The sequence below is a fragment of the Epinephelus fuscoguttatus genome, linkage group LG11 (assembly GCF_011397635.1).
Source record: "Epinephelus fuscoguttatus linkage group LG11, E.fuscoguttatus.final_Chr_v1".
Taxonomy (NCBI): domain Eukaryota; kingdom Metazoa; phylum Chordata; class Actinopteri; order Perciformes; family Serranidae; genus Epinephelus; species Epinephelus fuscoguttatus.
In genome coordinates this window covers 36903707-36918785 of record NC_064762.1, presented here as the reverse complement: position 1 = coordinate 36918785, position 15079 = coordinate 36903707, and the positions used below count along the sequence as shown (strand labels likewise).

Below are 15079 nucleotides of genomic sequence, written 5' to 3'. Positions count from 1 at the left end.
ACCGCGTTAATGGCAGCATCACTACACTCCCTTATGATTCCAGGCACCTCGTCGCAAACACGTGGCCATCAAACAATAGTATGCCGAATTAAACACATTCAAAGCTGCCTTGTTATTTTTGCCACGGACGCAGCACTCACTGCCTGGACACTGTGGACACATGCGTCTTTTAATTCCACGAGAAACTCAAGAAAGCAAATGTGAAAAGAAAGCTGAGATGATTTATTCTCATTGTAAATGCTGTCACCAGTCACGTTAAATATCAAATGGACATCTTGAACACGCCAATGGCTCATATACGCATGAAGCATCAAACTGTTTTTTTCTAAGGGATTTTTTTAACCAAAACGGGGTTTTCCCACAAAAAAATCCTCTTTTATTTATCACATCAACTTATCACCGACTTGCATCACAGCATATATCACCACTCCACCGCTGACTCCTACATAATAAGACTGACAGGGACTGACTAAGCCACTGCTGCAGCACCCGATCCACATGACAATGCAGGACCGCGCGTAAAGGCGCAGCTGTTTTGATACAGTCACCACTTGGTTTTAGAAAAATCTCCAAATGTTTTCTTTAATTTGGGGCGTGCTGATGAGAGTGGGGCTCGCTCCCGATGCTTCTGAACATAAGGGGTTAATGATAATGAAAATATGGGTTCTTAAACGACACCGTCGAGCGATTGAGATGATTCCATTGGCTGTCGGAGCGAATATGGCTCGTCCTTACACAGCAAATATTTGGATGTTTTTTTTTTTTTTTAATGTGGATTAATGAGCAGGTGCCATAATGTATTATTTCAGTTAGGAGAGTGGGGGAAATGTTTAAGTGCACAGCATAGTAATCATACTATAAAGATGATGATAAAATAATTAAAAATAGCTGCAAATTAATTTGATGAATGCACATGCAATGAATGAGGGAGGCGTTTAATGACGCTGCAAGTGACAGCGACTTCTTTTATGGAGTATTTTTTTCCTGGTAGAAACAGCGGCATGCCTGACCCTCCTCTGGGATCACCAACGCATCTACTTTTGCACACACACACACACACACACACACACACACACACACACAAAAAAAAACAGAGAAAAGGGGGGAGCGCACACAGCGTATTGACTCAAAGCATAACAGGATGTGGTACAGAGTTTGTGTTTCACTCCCGAACCCGCGTTCACACCCCAACACATTACACCCTTCAATATTCGCACCACCGCCGAGCTTTCAAGAGTCATGCATGCGGTTTTTCTTTTTCTTTTTTTTTTCTTTTTTCAATAAGTGACTTTGTTTTCCATAGATCACAGTTAGGACTCTCCCGGCTCAAGCCCACCGCTGCGACACTTATGCAAGTTTGCAACTCGGGTTATGAGAGCAAATTAACAATAGGCTGAGATTTGACAAACACAGCGAGATGAGAGAGGGAGAAAACGTGCACGGCAGCTCACCTTTTACTTTCTATTCTCCTCGTATTCCAGCCCTTTTGTCCGTTTCCCACATTAAGTTCTCTCACATGATGACTCGCTTTGTCGTTTCCTCAAAGCCTCCCGGCTGCAGATAGGTGACTTCTTCTCCCGCCGCTGCAACTCGCTTATTTCTCACTTAACAGAAAAACAACGTCTGTGTGTGACTCTACGGTCTGTTGTTGCCGCTCCGTGCGTGCGTGTGTGTGTGTTTGTGTGTGCGTACGACTGCGCGCGCGCCTGAGTGTGTATGCGTGCGTGGTGATCCAGCGCGGCGTGCCGCTCCGTCTCCGCTGTTTGTTACACTCGACTGGAACGCCTACTCTCAGTCGCTACATTGTTGACATTCGGCCGCTGACGTCACTCTATCCCCTCATTCACAACATCGTTAGCGCCGCGCCGCTTTGCGTTGGTTGCAGCGGGAAGCGCGCGCGTACTCAGCGGATCGTGCGCAGAGGAGCTTGGAGAATCGCACTACTGGCTGCTCGCTCAAATCCCTCCCCTCGTGCTCGCTGGTTCGGCGGCCTCGCGCCCCCCTCCTCCTTCCCTCCTCCTCCTCCTCCTCCTCCTCGCGGTGCACACAGCGGGAATGTGACGGTGAAAGATGACACAAGACATTTTTCACAAGCTGCAGACGCAAACGTCAAGACCACTTAGTCCAGTGTTTACCTATTGTTTTAGTCAAACCACCTGAAAACTCCAAAAATTGCTGTGGCGTTTCATTTCTATTTCATATGTCCTTACATGTTTTTTTGTTTTTTCAATTATACTTTTTATTGTTTAGCCTACTTAAGAAAAAAGAAAAAAAAGTCTACAGCAACCTAGTTCATGACACAGAGTTACTTGTACATATAATAACAGATGACAAGATTGTAAAATGATATTAAAGAACACATTATTCAGAAACATAACATTACATTTACATGACAGGTTCCCTGCATCCGTGTGATCCGCCCCAGCTTTACTTCACCTGCACAGGATCTATACAATGTACCTAATGTGTGTGTAGTAGGGCCCTTTAATGCACATATATCAGTGTAAATTAAAATACAATAAATAAGTATATATTTTTGTATATGTAAAAAAATTAAATAGACAAAATAGAATCAAAAACTGATAGGCTACAAATTAAATATTATACAAAATAGATATAAGCTACATAAAGGTTGCAACAGAACTATTCAGGAGACAAAATCTGTATTTACCCCCACCCCCCTTGACTACATCATATACCTCCAGTCTGAACCACTGTGCTGTGACTGTATGTTTGGCTCCAAGATATGTCAAGACACTACTCTGAGTTGGATTCCCTGGAATGTATCAGAAATGGTTCACAGATTTCCAAGAAGACGTCCCAGTTTATTGTTTATCTTATAAATGAGGCGGCCATAGAAGGCTGATCACGCGAGGGTGTTAAGCCGTTCTTGATAGTTTGGAGGATCCCTCTCTTCCCAGTGTGGCAACTTTGACCCATTTTAAATACTTAGGGCTCACATCTTTCATGTCTTTTGTAATGTTCAAGAGGCACAGACTGGGGTTCAGAGTTACCTGTGTCCCCAGACTGCTGCTGATCTTCTCCATGACCTTTTGCCAGAAAGTAACCAATGAGGGGCAACTAAAAAACATGTGCACTATATCGCCTAAGCTAGTGTTGCATCTCCAGCACAAGTTGGATGGTATCAGGCCCATCACCTGTAGCTTTGTTGGAGTGATATATATACTCTTGAAAATTTTATATTGAATCAGTTTTGATCTGGCATCTCTCTTACAAATGTACTCCAGACATTGTCATCAAATGTAACCCCCAAGTCAACCCTTCAGTGCTTACACTATATTTGCATTTAAAGGTACTCATAAATTCAACTTGCTGTATGTGGCAAGTCACAGAAAATGTATATATTGTTGTTTGAATCTGATTGTAGGGCGCTCAGTCAGTAAACAAAGCAACATTTTTATTGAAGAAAGGCAGACCACTGGCATCAAACTATCCCAGTTCAAAAGGAAAATGCTTGAAACACGCTGAATTGAATTGGGACATCATGTTTGTTTTCTATGAATGTTTTAAATGCATAGTTTTGTGCAGGATGATTTGACTAAACTCAAAATCGAACCTGTCAAACACAATAATCACTTTGAACTCAACTGCCCTCACATTTGTTTTCAGGTGCTGAATCAAAAAACTCAAACTAAAGGCACGAGTCAGACAAAATACGCTTTATAACTCACTGACACATCATTCAAAAATGTCATTGAGGGCATGCCCTCATTTCCAATGATGTTGAGAATACAATTTAGACTAAATAAAACAGAAACTGATTAATGAGAAACATACAAACAACAACAACAATTTGAAACAGTTACATTCAAGAATGTAGTACTTGCATGCAGCACAACAACCACAAGCAGTTTTGGACTTCTCCTTAATCAACTTCCCTTAATTAATATTCATTGAAATACAGAGGACCATCTCTTTGGAACAACCTGCTTCCATCTCTACAATCATCATCTACATTATCGTTATTCAAAAAACATCTTAAAAGAAAGACTCTTCAAACTTCACTGATTCATCTGTAATGCCTTTCAGCTTGTAAACATATTTTTTTGTAAATTGTACATATCTGACAATGTTGTATTACTGCTTAGCCTGGATCTCTTGTTCAATTATACAATCTTTGCTTTTATCTTTTTCTTTTTATGTATGGTTGTTGTTATTTAATAGAGGAGGTGTCTTCATAACTCATTTTCTGCTTCTAACCTCTCCTGCACAATGTTTTAACTTTTAATTTATTTTTTCTGATTGTTTTCAACACATATACATGCAAATAACTAAACTAAACTAAACTAAACTATGGGACCAGCACATTAAAGAAGTGATAGGCTATATGAAGGCATGTTTCCATTTAAGGCTTTATATAAACCAATAGAAACCAATGTCTATAATACGCCTTACTGTAAGAGATGGCCACCAAACCTTTTCATACAAGATGCGATGATGAGTAGAGTAATGGTTAGAGGTAATAAATCTTAGGGCGGAGTGATATACTGAATCTCGGGGTTTAAGAGTGACGGCAGTGGAATGTCTGTAGATGACATCACTGCAATCCAAGACTGACAAGATGATGGATTCAGTTCTCTGCTTTCCACTGAGCATCGGAAAAAGCTCTGTGTGTGTACATATATCCAATGTTTTTGTTATAGCTTGTTGACAAGTGTGTCTGCATTCAGAACTTATTTCAAATTAAAAAGTGCATCTTGAAATTTATCAAAGGCTTGTTGTAGGATGTCACTGACTGAGTGTGCAGTACTAGCAAAGCAATACAGAACTGTATCATCCACATAAAGATGGGCATAAGAATTTGTTATAGAGGACGTAGTATCCTTCCATTTTTTAATCGCTTATCCTAACCTATCTCCCACCTGCATGACTTTGGACTGTGGGAGGAAGCTGGAGTACCGGTAGAGAACCCACGCTGACAACATTCAAACTCCGCACACGGGCTCCCACACCCGGGATTGAACCGGGAACCCTCTTGCTGTGAGGCGACAGCGCTAACCACCACACCACCATGCCGCAGGATGTACTATTGTCAATATAAATTGTTAAAAAGATTAAATCAAATTTTGTTCAGGAACATGCACCATTTGAGTACAATTACACCAAAAATAATACAGGTCTTAAAATAAAGATTTGACACAGGGATTCTTGATCTCCTCAGCTGATGTTATACTTTAGTGGTACAAATTTGCAATTATTGAATTTACCGAACCTAACAGACATACAGTACACCTTGGACATTTGGAGCCCCGAGGGGCTTGAGGCTGCCAGCCCAGTCACCAGAAGAAAATGTTAGCATTGTACGTTTTTGCAAACCAGGAATATGTTACATTTGCACATTTGATACCTTTCATATAAAGTTACTAAAGTGATGAGGTATAAGATCATCGATCATCATCAAGAGGTGAAGGGGTGATGGATGCATGTCACCTAGGTGAGATGGCTGTCAAGCCCCTAGACAACAAAATCAGTTGTTTTTTAGTGAGTCATTGCTGTGCTTCCAGAGACTTTATAGCCACCAAATGTGGGTGTTTTCTAGTGACCCGTTGCTGTTTTTGAGTCACAAAAAGCGGTTGTGTGTTTTACCGAGACATTGCTGCTTTTCCCACGGAGACTGTGCCCCACAAACCGGGTATTTCAAGACAAAACACAAACTTTACGAAACCATAACCAAGTGGTGACTGTGCATAAACCAAACCACACATTAACCTCAGCGTTGTTGAAATGTAAACTTTCAACATATCCTCTATGTAATAATGTACAAATGTAATTTTTTCTGTGGTTTGCAGCACCGTATAGTACCAACATTTTTTCTGGTGAATTGGTTGGAGGCTGTAGGACATTTGTATTTGGTGAGAAAACCAGTTACATAGGAGCTTGTTCTAAGTTTTCAAAAGTGAAAACAGACCAGGACAAACAAACAGAAATGCAAATGCATGATGCTAAATAAGCGGTGCAAGGCGGTGGGAGGAAGGTAAACTGGAGAGCGCTGTTCGGCTTAAACATCAGCCATGTGAGGGAGGCAGGGTTTTTGTTCTGGAAGGAGCTCACATCCTATTTGGACAAGCAAACACTAACTGGAGATGTTTTAATTTCTAATGTAAAAACTACCCCTGGGGAGTTTGCATGTAATTATGAATTATCACAGTACAGCAGACAGCCCCTTCTTCATAGCAGCCATCACTTTTCACTGGATATTTCATGAGTGGCATTCAAAGAGCAGCTCCCTGTGCTGCTGCATGCATTAAACTGGCGATTTGAGATGGTGCTGCTGCTGACATCAAAAACAACTCCACCAACAGGCGTTTGTTATTGGCATGGAGAAGGCATCAAAGTGAGAGACATTCAGAAAAAGGACAGAGAAGTGTGCATGCTGTGTGCAAAGGGAGATGATGGTGCCATTTTATGATGATGAGCAAACTTCAAAATAATGTACGATATCAGAAATGAGTCTGAAAATGTCATTGTAATTTAATTGCTATCTTTAATGCACAGGAATTATTTATTAAATAAACACCAGTGATGATGAACCTTAAACTCCATACTCTACACCAGTGGCTCCTGACTGATGAGTTGTGGTCCAAAAGTGGGTTGTAGGTCCATTCTCAATGGCCCGCAAGTGACTCACAAATGTGTCGAGTTTGTAAAAAACACCCTTTATTTTAAAGCACAGTGACTTTCCGACACAGAGCTTTTATTTTGAGGTGCCATTTTCTGCTACCCTGGAAATCCAGAGGTCTCGTGAGCACAATTTGAATTTGCTCAGTGAGTCAAGGCCAAAACACACCGGCACTGTACGAGAGCGTCAGAACAGCTGACCCCATTATTTTCTATTTACAAACCTACACTGGCGGCGGCTCGACGCGTATCGACGTTGTCCTATTTTTCCAGTGTCGCCGCCCTTGAAAAAGCACTATTTTGTACTTCCCAGCTCCCGTAATTTAGTTTTTCAAGTTATTAATAACATAAAGACAACTACAATAACCAACGTAACGTCGTTGTGTAGTTGTCGTGGTCGTCCTGCGTTGTGTGTTTTCTTCTTGCGCCCCATCTTCTTCCTCGTCTTTTGTTCTAATTGGCGGTTGGCAACCAGTTCCGCCACCTAGCGGACTGGAGTGTGCAATACAAATCCGCTTGACGCCTCGCAGCGCAACGCTTTTTGTGTGTGTTGGGGGCGGCACTTGACTCAGGTCAGTGATGCCGCCATCATATGACGCCGCCAGTGTGTTTTGGCCTTCACTCTGGCAGTCAGTAATGATGCTCATTACCCATGCCCTTGTAGCCGAGCTGCATCAGTCACATCGGTGTATCTGATATAGGCAAGCCAGAGGCGAGCTAAACAGATGACACCAGCGCTGCAACGACGAAGTCCGGAATCAGTCAGTAAACATTGCACCTGGACCTTGAACTAATGACTATGGAGAGATCTGGACCCTGTGGCTGGACCAGTTGGGAATAACTGACCTACACAACTAAGTGCTACTACTTACTTTTGATACTCCACACACTTGATGCTCTACACTAGTCTGTAGTCAGCGCTATGCCATACTTTTGGTACTCCATACTCTGCACTTCCTGGTTCTCCATACTCTACACTACTCTGTACTCAACAGTTCTTCATCATCTTGTTACTCCAAGCTCTACTATATACTCTTGGTACTTCATACTTTACACTTCTGGGTACTCTATACCCTACAGTCCTCTGTACTCAACACTACTCCGCACTTTTGGAATCCATACTCTACACCTCTTGGTACACTATACTTTCTACTACAACTCAATACTCACCACTGCTACATAGTCTTGATACAGTGCACCATACACTACTCCATATTCCTTCATACTCTTGCTACTGCTTGTTCTCCTCCCAAATCTACGCTACAGTGTAATCTCGCTACTCCATACTCTATGCAACACCATAATCTACGCTATACACTCTATGCTACTCAGTACTCCACGTATTGCATTTTTACGTATTCTACTCCATACTCATTACACACAGCATTACACCGTGCGTTACTCCGTGCGTTACTCCGTGCGTTACTCTGTGATTCAAATTATTGACATTACTAGCCGTGTTCCCATACATGGATTTTCATGTGCACTTGAAAGTGTTGCATTAGAAATGCAGTATGAAAATGGGCAAGTTTGATAAAGTACAACTTCCTTAACTGGATAACGAAGTTTTTATGCTCACTTGAGCTGGTTTTTCCTTTGTCAGAAAAGATTTGCTGTGCTAAATGGGATATGGAAACACCTTTGCCAAATGATTTCTGACATTCCGAACATTCAACTTACATTACTGATCAGCTGTTTCAGCTGTTAGGGTCTTCCCAAATATTGAGTATCACTGCTATAAACGAACAACACCCTGCTGTGGTTGACTTAACGACACTATCACAAGGCTGAAAAGCTGTTTTCGGGAACATTGCAGTGTGATGACGCTCTGTAGTCTCATTTATCCACCTGTTTGCAGCTGTCTTTTTAAAGACACATAAAGGCTTTAAAATTCACAAGTGGGGTATTTACCAACATATTTTATGTCATAGAACAAAACATGAAATTCTCTTAACCTTAATTCAGGCATGTAACTAAAATCTTATTCAAAAACCCTACGGACTTAAAGACAATGGAAGCGGAAGTGCTAATATGCTTACACATTTCCAGGGCTTGGAATTTTTAGGACTCATTCCTGCACCACTTTATGCAAGACAATAGCAATTCTGCATAATGCCCATTCTCTTGTCACCACGGCACAGTTTTTAAGACACACACAGCTTTCATCACCAGTGTAGCCTAACAGTGGAACACAAAATGGGGGGGGGGGATGCTTTTTGCTCAGTATATGCTATACAACATGATCCTTCTGTTCAGAAGTGAAACATCAGTCGTTTATCACTCACAGCTGGTTTCCACAAATATATCCAGAAATATTTTTACGCTTTTCCTGAAAACTTCGGTTCAGTGAGGAGAATTTACATTTTAGTTGGACTTTAAACATGTCACTTCTCGACAGGCCCTGTAAACATAACAGGCAGAAGAGCCATTTGCTTAATCCAAATGATACTTTTTTATGTGCAAAGTCAGCTTACCTCTAAGAACTCAGATGATAGGCACAGATTTCATTGCAGCCTGCACATGCTGCCATTTGAAATCATTATGCATTACTTACAATTTGAAAGTTAAATGTGGGAGAAGAAAATCAGAGGTTCCCTGAAATAAGAAGCTAAATAAAAAAGTACAGCACTGAGGGAGAATTGCAATCTGTCATGGGCTGATTTTTGGGGTCCAGAGAAACACTTTGACAATCCAGCAGCTAATCCCCTAGATTAGAGAAGGTATTCATATTCATATTCATCCACGCAGAAACCTCTGAGACATCTGGGGGTTTTCTAATTCTGAAGCCTGAAGTGGAGCTGCAAAGCTGGGCCGGGGGCCTTCAGCAGGCAGGAGCGGCCCCGTGTCTAAAGCGGCTGGGAGACGAGCCTCGACTCCTTTGTCTCAGCGCAGTGCATTCACAGTCAACATTTTGCTCATGCTCCCAATGCACTAAATGCATGAGGAGAATTTAATTACAGAGTATAGACTCCCTGAACACACACACATGCATAGACACTTGGTAAGCAATGACATTCCTGCACTCGATGACCTTTCCTCAAGGCCTTTTCAAGAAAGACGGCTGACTGAAGTTGGGTGGCGGAAAAGGGGGGAAGGCGTGGAGTATGAATGGGGTGTTGGTGGAGGTGGAGGGGTGCTGAAAGAGTCTACAGAGCAATGGTATTGGCCTAGGCTTCCCGCCCAGCACCCATACTGTGGACAAACACTGTGTTCTTATGTCAGGAAGTCTAATTAGACTTAATAAAAGCAGCATGTGAAACGTCTGCCATTCCTCCATGACAGAAAGAGGAAGCTCCACGTAGAGGGGGCCCAGTCTGTGTGGAAACTCTGAAACCCTCAGCTTAAGGACAAGGCAGTGCTGGTGATTGTGCAACATGAGTGGAATGTTTTTGTTTGGTTGATAGCTGTCAGAAGAAAATGCGTCCTGTCATGCATGTGTTACTGAGAAGCAACCGATGGTAGACATAGCATGTACATGTCAATAGGTGTTACTCTTTAACCATGCAGGCACACTGTCCTAGTCCTGCGCTCAGACACAATATGACCAACATGGTTCACAGCGGGACAGGAGACAGAGTGAGGCAGTTTCTAATGACACTGTTAGTTACAAAACAATCCAGTTCTTTTTGTATCACATCTCCTACTGTGTGATGAACCACCATATACAATTTTTTTCTGCGTACAGTCTATATTTCTCTATGAAACATGATTATATTGTGAGGTAAATGCCAACCCAGTCGCCAGAATAAAAGTTGGGATTGTACATTTATGTAAACCATGGATATGTTACATCTGTAGTGGATATGTTGAAACTTTACAGGACGTACCTTTACATTTCAGCAACGCTGTGGTCAGGGGTGTAAGTATAGACAGTGTAGGCAGTGCGGTTGCACTGTGGCTTGTGACGTGGGGGGGCCTCCAACAATGTGTTGGGTGGAAAATGGGGCCTTCTGAGTGATCGCCACCTTGAAAATATGCCTGTGTTCAAAGAAGAACTCCCATTAAATTAGGAACAGTACCATTTGCTATATGTAAAACTGAAAAAGGCAAACCCATCCCCGTCATGTATTTTTTTCTTTTTGTCTAAAATATTTAATAGCATCTGTAGCAAAATTAAATTCTTATTCCAAATAAACAAATTTTTAAATGTAGTTTAAAATGTCAATGTCAAGTCTCTGATCATGTGATGAGACAATATACGCACAATAGTGCACACTATTGGGCCTGTCAAAATAGCGTGCACTGGGGCCTGTTGTAACTACCTTACACCACTGGCTGTGATTAACATGTAGTGATGCACAAAATCCACCTGGTAATAGTTAGGAAAACATCATGTGTCAGCCCTGATGCCTGAAGAAAATGTTGGCATTGTATGTTTCTCCAAACCAAAGATCCGTTATGTTCATGTGTTTCATACATATCATATCAATGTTTCTAAAGTGACGCAGTATATGAGCTGATTTTGTCAGGGGATAATGGCATGTAACCTAGGTGATTTGCCTGCTAAGCTACAGACCACTGCACACCACTGTTTGAGAGCAAAAAGAGGTTGGTTATTAGTCACCTGTCACTGTGTTTCGAGCAGGTACGGTGGTAGGAAAAACAGTTCCCTTTTACAAAGACATCTTTTCCTAACCATCACCAAGAGATTCAACATATCAGCTTCATTATAACATGTAATGTACTTGTTGTTTGCAGAAACGTACAATGCCGACATTCACTCTGGTAGTTACTCCACTCCACTACACTACACTTACTAAATGAAACATATACCCTTACTCTAATACATTTTTCCCAAGCGTCTTAGTTACTTACTACAAAATAAGTAAGGAAGGAGGGAGGAAGAGATGGAAGGATGAAGTGGCAGGGAAGGAAAAACTGGATTTTGTTCTTTAAATCATTTAAGTTGTGAAAAAAATATGTGTCAATTTTTATGGGTGATATACATCATACAATAAAATAACAATCTAATTCTCAAAATATTTAAAGCAATACAATGGAGTTTTGAGCCCTCAAAATATATATTCAAGATCCTTGTGACAGTACATGAACTCACAATAGGTTGGTTGACATTGCTTGAGAGTGTCTGTTTCACTTGCACTGGCACTATGCAGTTTCGGGGTTCGGGTAGGAACCCGGACACAAAACAGGACTACAAAATTTGGCTGCTTTACGGCATACGTCATATCAACATCCTCTCTTTAGAATATGAAGTTAGACATGGTTGTCATGGCTGAAGCAACAAAAAAGGAAGAAGGTGAAGGTGTTGTCCGAGGAGACAAAGAAAAGAAAACAGGAGAGCAATAAAACAAGAGCTCGAACAAGGGTTAATATTGGCCTGGCTTTCACACGCTGGCGAGAGCTGAAAGAGGAGGAGGGATGCCCGACCGATGGTGACCTGGCGCTGTTACTGCTGTTACCCTTCTACTGAGGAGACTCACTGTCTGCAGGTCGGCTGCCTCAGGTACATCTTCAGATAAAGTGTTAGCCTACATACAGACAGCTTTCATTTTAGTTTGTCTTTAACACTTTGCTGTTAGCACCGCTAACAGCAAACATAATAGCGGTGAATGAGAGACTGCGGACAGAGCAGATTGAGATATGGCTTTCTACATGCTGATCACATGTATTGATCACAAAGTATTGGCTTGGCTGGCAGAGGTTTTATTGCACTTACTTACAGTAACAAGCGTAGTTGTCGTCAACTAGAGTGATCTTGAAGTTATATTCCCTTCATCTGCACTGCGGCCTCACTGCTGTTGTCTGACTTCACTCTGTTGAGTTTGTGTGTGCGTGTGTGTGTGTGTGTGTCGGACCGTGTGAGGTGAAAAGTGCAATCCTCCATTGTATTGCTTTAATATTCTAAAATTACTTTTGATACTTACCTGTAAGTAAAGTGAATATCAGATACTTCAAGACAATTACTGAAGTAATATTCTTAGGGATGCACAGTATTATCGACATGTCATCAGTATCAGTCGATATTGGCTTTAGAATGAACTGAACTGGAATCAGAATCGGCCAACATGCTTTTTCTTATTTTGCACAATGAATGAATATACATACATTGTACAGCATTCATGGATATATTGTTGTTGGTACCATTATCGGTATCGTTTATCGCTTATCGGCCAAATAATTATATATATCGGCAAAATATCCAATATAGTGCATCCCTAAATATTCTAATAGGCGACTTGAACTTCTGTCAAAGTCATTTACTGGTAAGATATCTGTACTTTTTCTTAGGTATAGCTTTCAAGTATTGCTTGCTTTTCCTGATGTCCCTATGTCTGTGGAATGTTTGCTGATCAAAAGCAAGGGTCTAAGAGGTGTTGTATGCTGCCAAAGGCAAATTTGCAATGTGAAAAGAAATCTGACTTGAGAAACCCTGCATCACCCTCAATGAGAATGTTTCTTTTTATGTCAAATAGCAACATTTTTTACATTTGTGTGAATAAATGATGGTTAAAGTGAGACAGCTTAAACACTTTGACAAGGTGAAGGATTTTACCCTGGTTACACATGAAGAAAATTGCAACCTCTGATTTATAGTATGAAAGTCAGATATGCTACATGACGGGCACATTATGTCCTGTACTAGCACTAAATGTTGGCCTTGGATGTAAATTTTGAGATGTGTAATTTTTTAATATGGACTTATAGAAATTCCTAGAATGGACTGATACAGTATACTTTGTGCTTCAGTTAGGATTCAGTAGTAGAAGAGATTTGTTTCCTCTCATGCAGAGCTATAACTCTTTGATGCTGCACCACTGGAACACAGTTGAGTCACAAAGTCAGGTCAATCACAACCGCTATTTAGGAGAGATTAGATGAAACACAGTCTCTATAACACTAGTTTTTGTACTCATGTTAACACAAACACACCAGTAGCGACACAATTACAGTTGACAGTTTTTAACTAGCCTGTATACAGCAGTTTAAATGAATTCCTGAAATTTAGTTATGGCTTTTGGTTTTGGTGTGCCACCCAAAGATTTTCAGCGGTCCCATCTGTCCATCCCAATGAAAAATCTCTGAGGGCACCACTGCAACACACACATAAACTGTGGCTGTATTTAGCTTCCCTTCTGCACAGAGAAGGCTCATTATTAAAGCGCCCATGAGAGCCATTTGCAACATGTTGTGAAACTACAATTTATGACAGGTTTAAATAATTCCTTTTCTTTATCCAACCATTTTGGGATTTCACTCGGCTTTTCATTCAATAACAGCAGCGCAGTTTATATCCAGAGCACATCAGTAAATTTGCACTGTGAGCAAAACAGGCACATGTATAATCCTGCATCTTCTCAAAGCTGTGACTCATAGGAAAAGTGTTCAAAGGCAAATCCAAAACCATGAAAAAAAAAGCCCTGCTCAGAACGAGAGACACGTCGGTCAAAGAGTCATCACTTTGAGAGCGAGGATGACTCATTTCCAAGTGATTCATCAGGGTTTGCGGTCCTGCAGATAGACCCGCCAGCCAAGAAGAACTTCCATGAATTCGCTGGCTAAGGAGAGCGGCAAGTCCAGGCAGAGGCACAAAGACGTAAATGCACTGCTGTTGTCAGCCAGCAAGCCGGCATGTGACCCAAAGCCAAATGCCTTTGATTACATCAATTACTGTGAGTCTGACGGTGCCTCAGGGAACGTTCTAACCGCCATTCATAACAGCGGCTGCCACAGACCGACATATCAGGCTCAGGTTACCTTCAGGACAGCTCCTCATTCCTCGAAAAAAAAACATACAAACACACACAATGTCATGTATGAAAGACAACACACAAGCAATGAAAACCCACAACAGACAGTCAGGAACACACGTGACTCTCTCTCAACGCTCAACTCTGATGAACCTGTTTCCTATAGTGTTTAATACATTTCTGAATCTTGTTCTAACATGTCACTGGAATTACAGTATGTGATGCTTATACGCTGATGCTTATTCAAACGCATGATGCAACTGCAAATGCAAGATGCAAACAGAAATGCACATCGTACAGGTTGGTCGTTTCCATACTTACGTGCTTTCTACACTTGTGTAGTTTACTTCTGTCTTCTGTCTGTCTTCTCCTGCTCCAGCATTCATTTTTAAGGAAAAGTTAGAGGAATACATTAAAGGAAAAATGTGTATTTTATTTAACTTCATTTGTGTGTTTGAGTTGTTTTTACTTAGACATTTCTCATCTTCCACACACTTGTTCGAACTTTATATGACGTAGGAAGCAAGGGACAGGTCCCCCTCAATATTTAGAACATGTACTTCGGCCCCTCTGCGCCCTCATGAAAATATGAAAGTAGCGGAGGACTTTTACTTTGTCAAAATGGACTCTTGTGACTCTATATCCCTGTATGCAGATGTTCAGGTCAGGTCAATAAACTGCTCATACGTTTCCCTATGAAAAGTAATTCATAATTCTCTAAACACCCTGAA

General features: G+C 41.3%; 1 protein-coding gene across 2 annotated transcripts in view; it reads right to left on the bottom strand.

Annotated features, from left to right (window-relative positions):
- The window catches only part of bach2b (BTB and CNC homology 1, basic leucine zipper transcription factor 2b), a 136014-nt gene extending 134247 nt beyond the window's left edge, over positions 1–1767 (bottom strand). For both annotated transcript variants that reach the window (XM_049590432.1, XM_049590434.1), the window contains exon 1: positions 1452–1767. The gene's annotated coding sequence lies outside the window, so the exon portion shown is untranslated. The remainder of the gene's footprint in view (positions 1–1451) is intronic.
- Positions 1768–15079: the final 13312 nt, after the last annotated feature.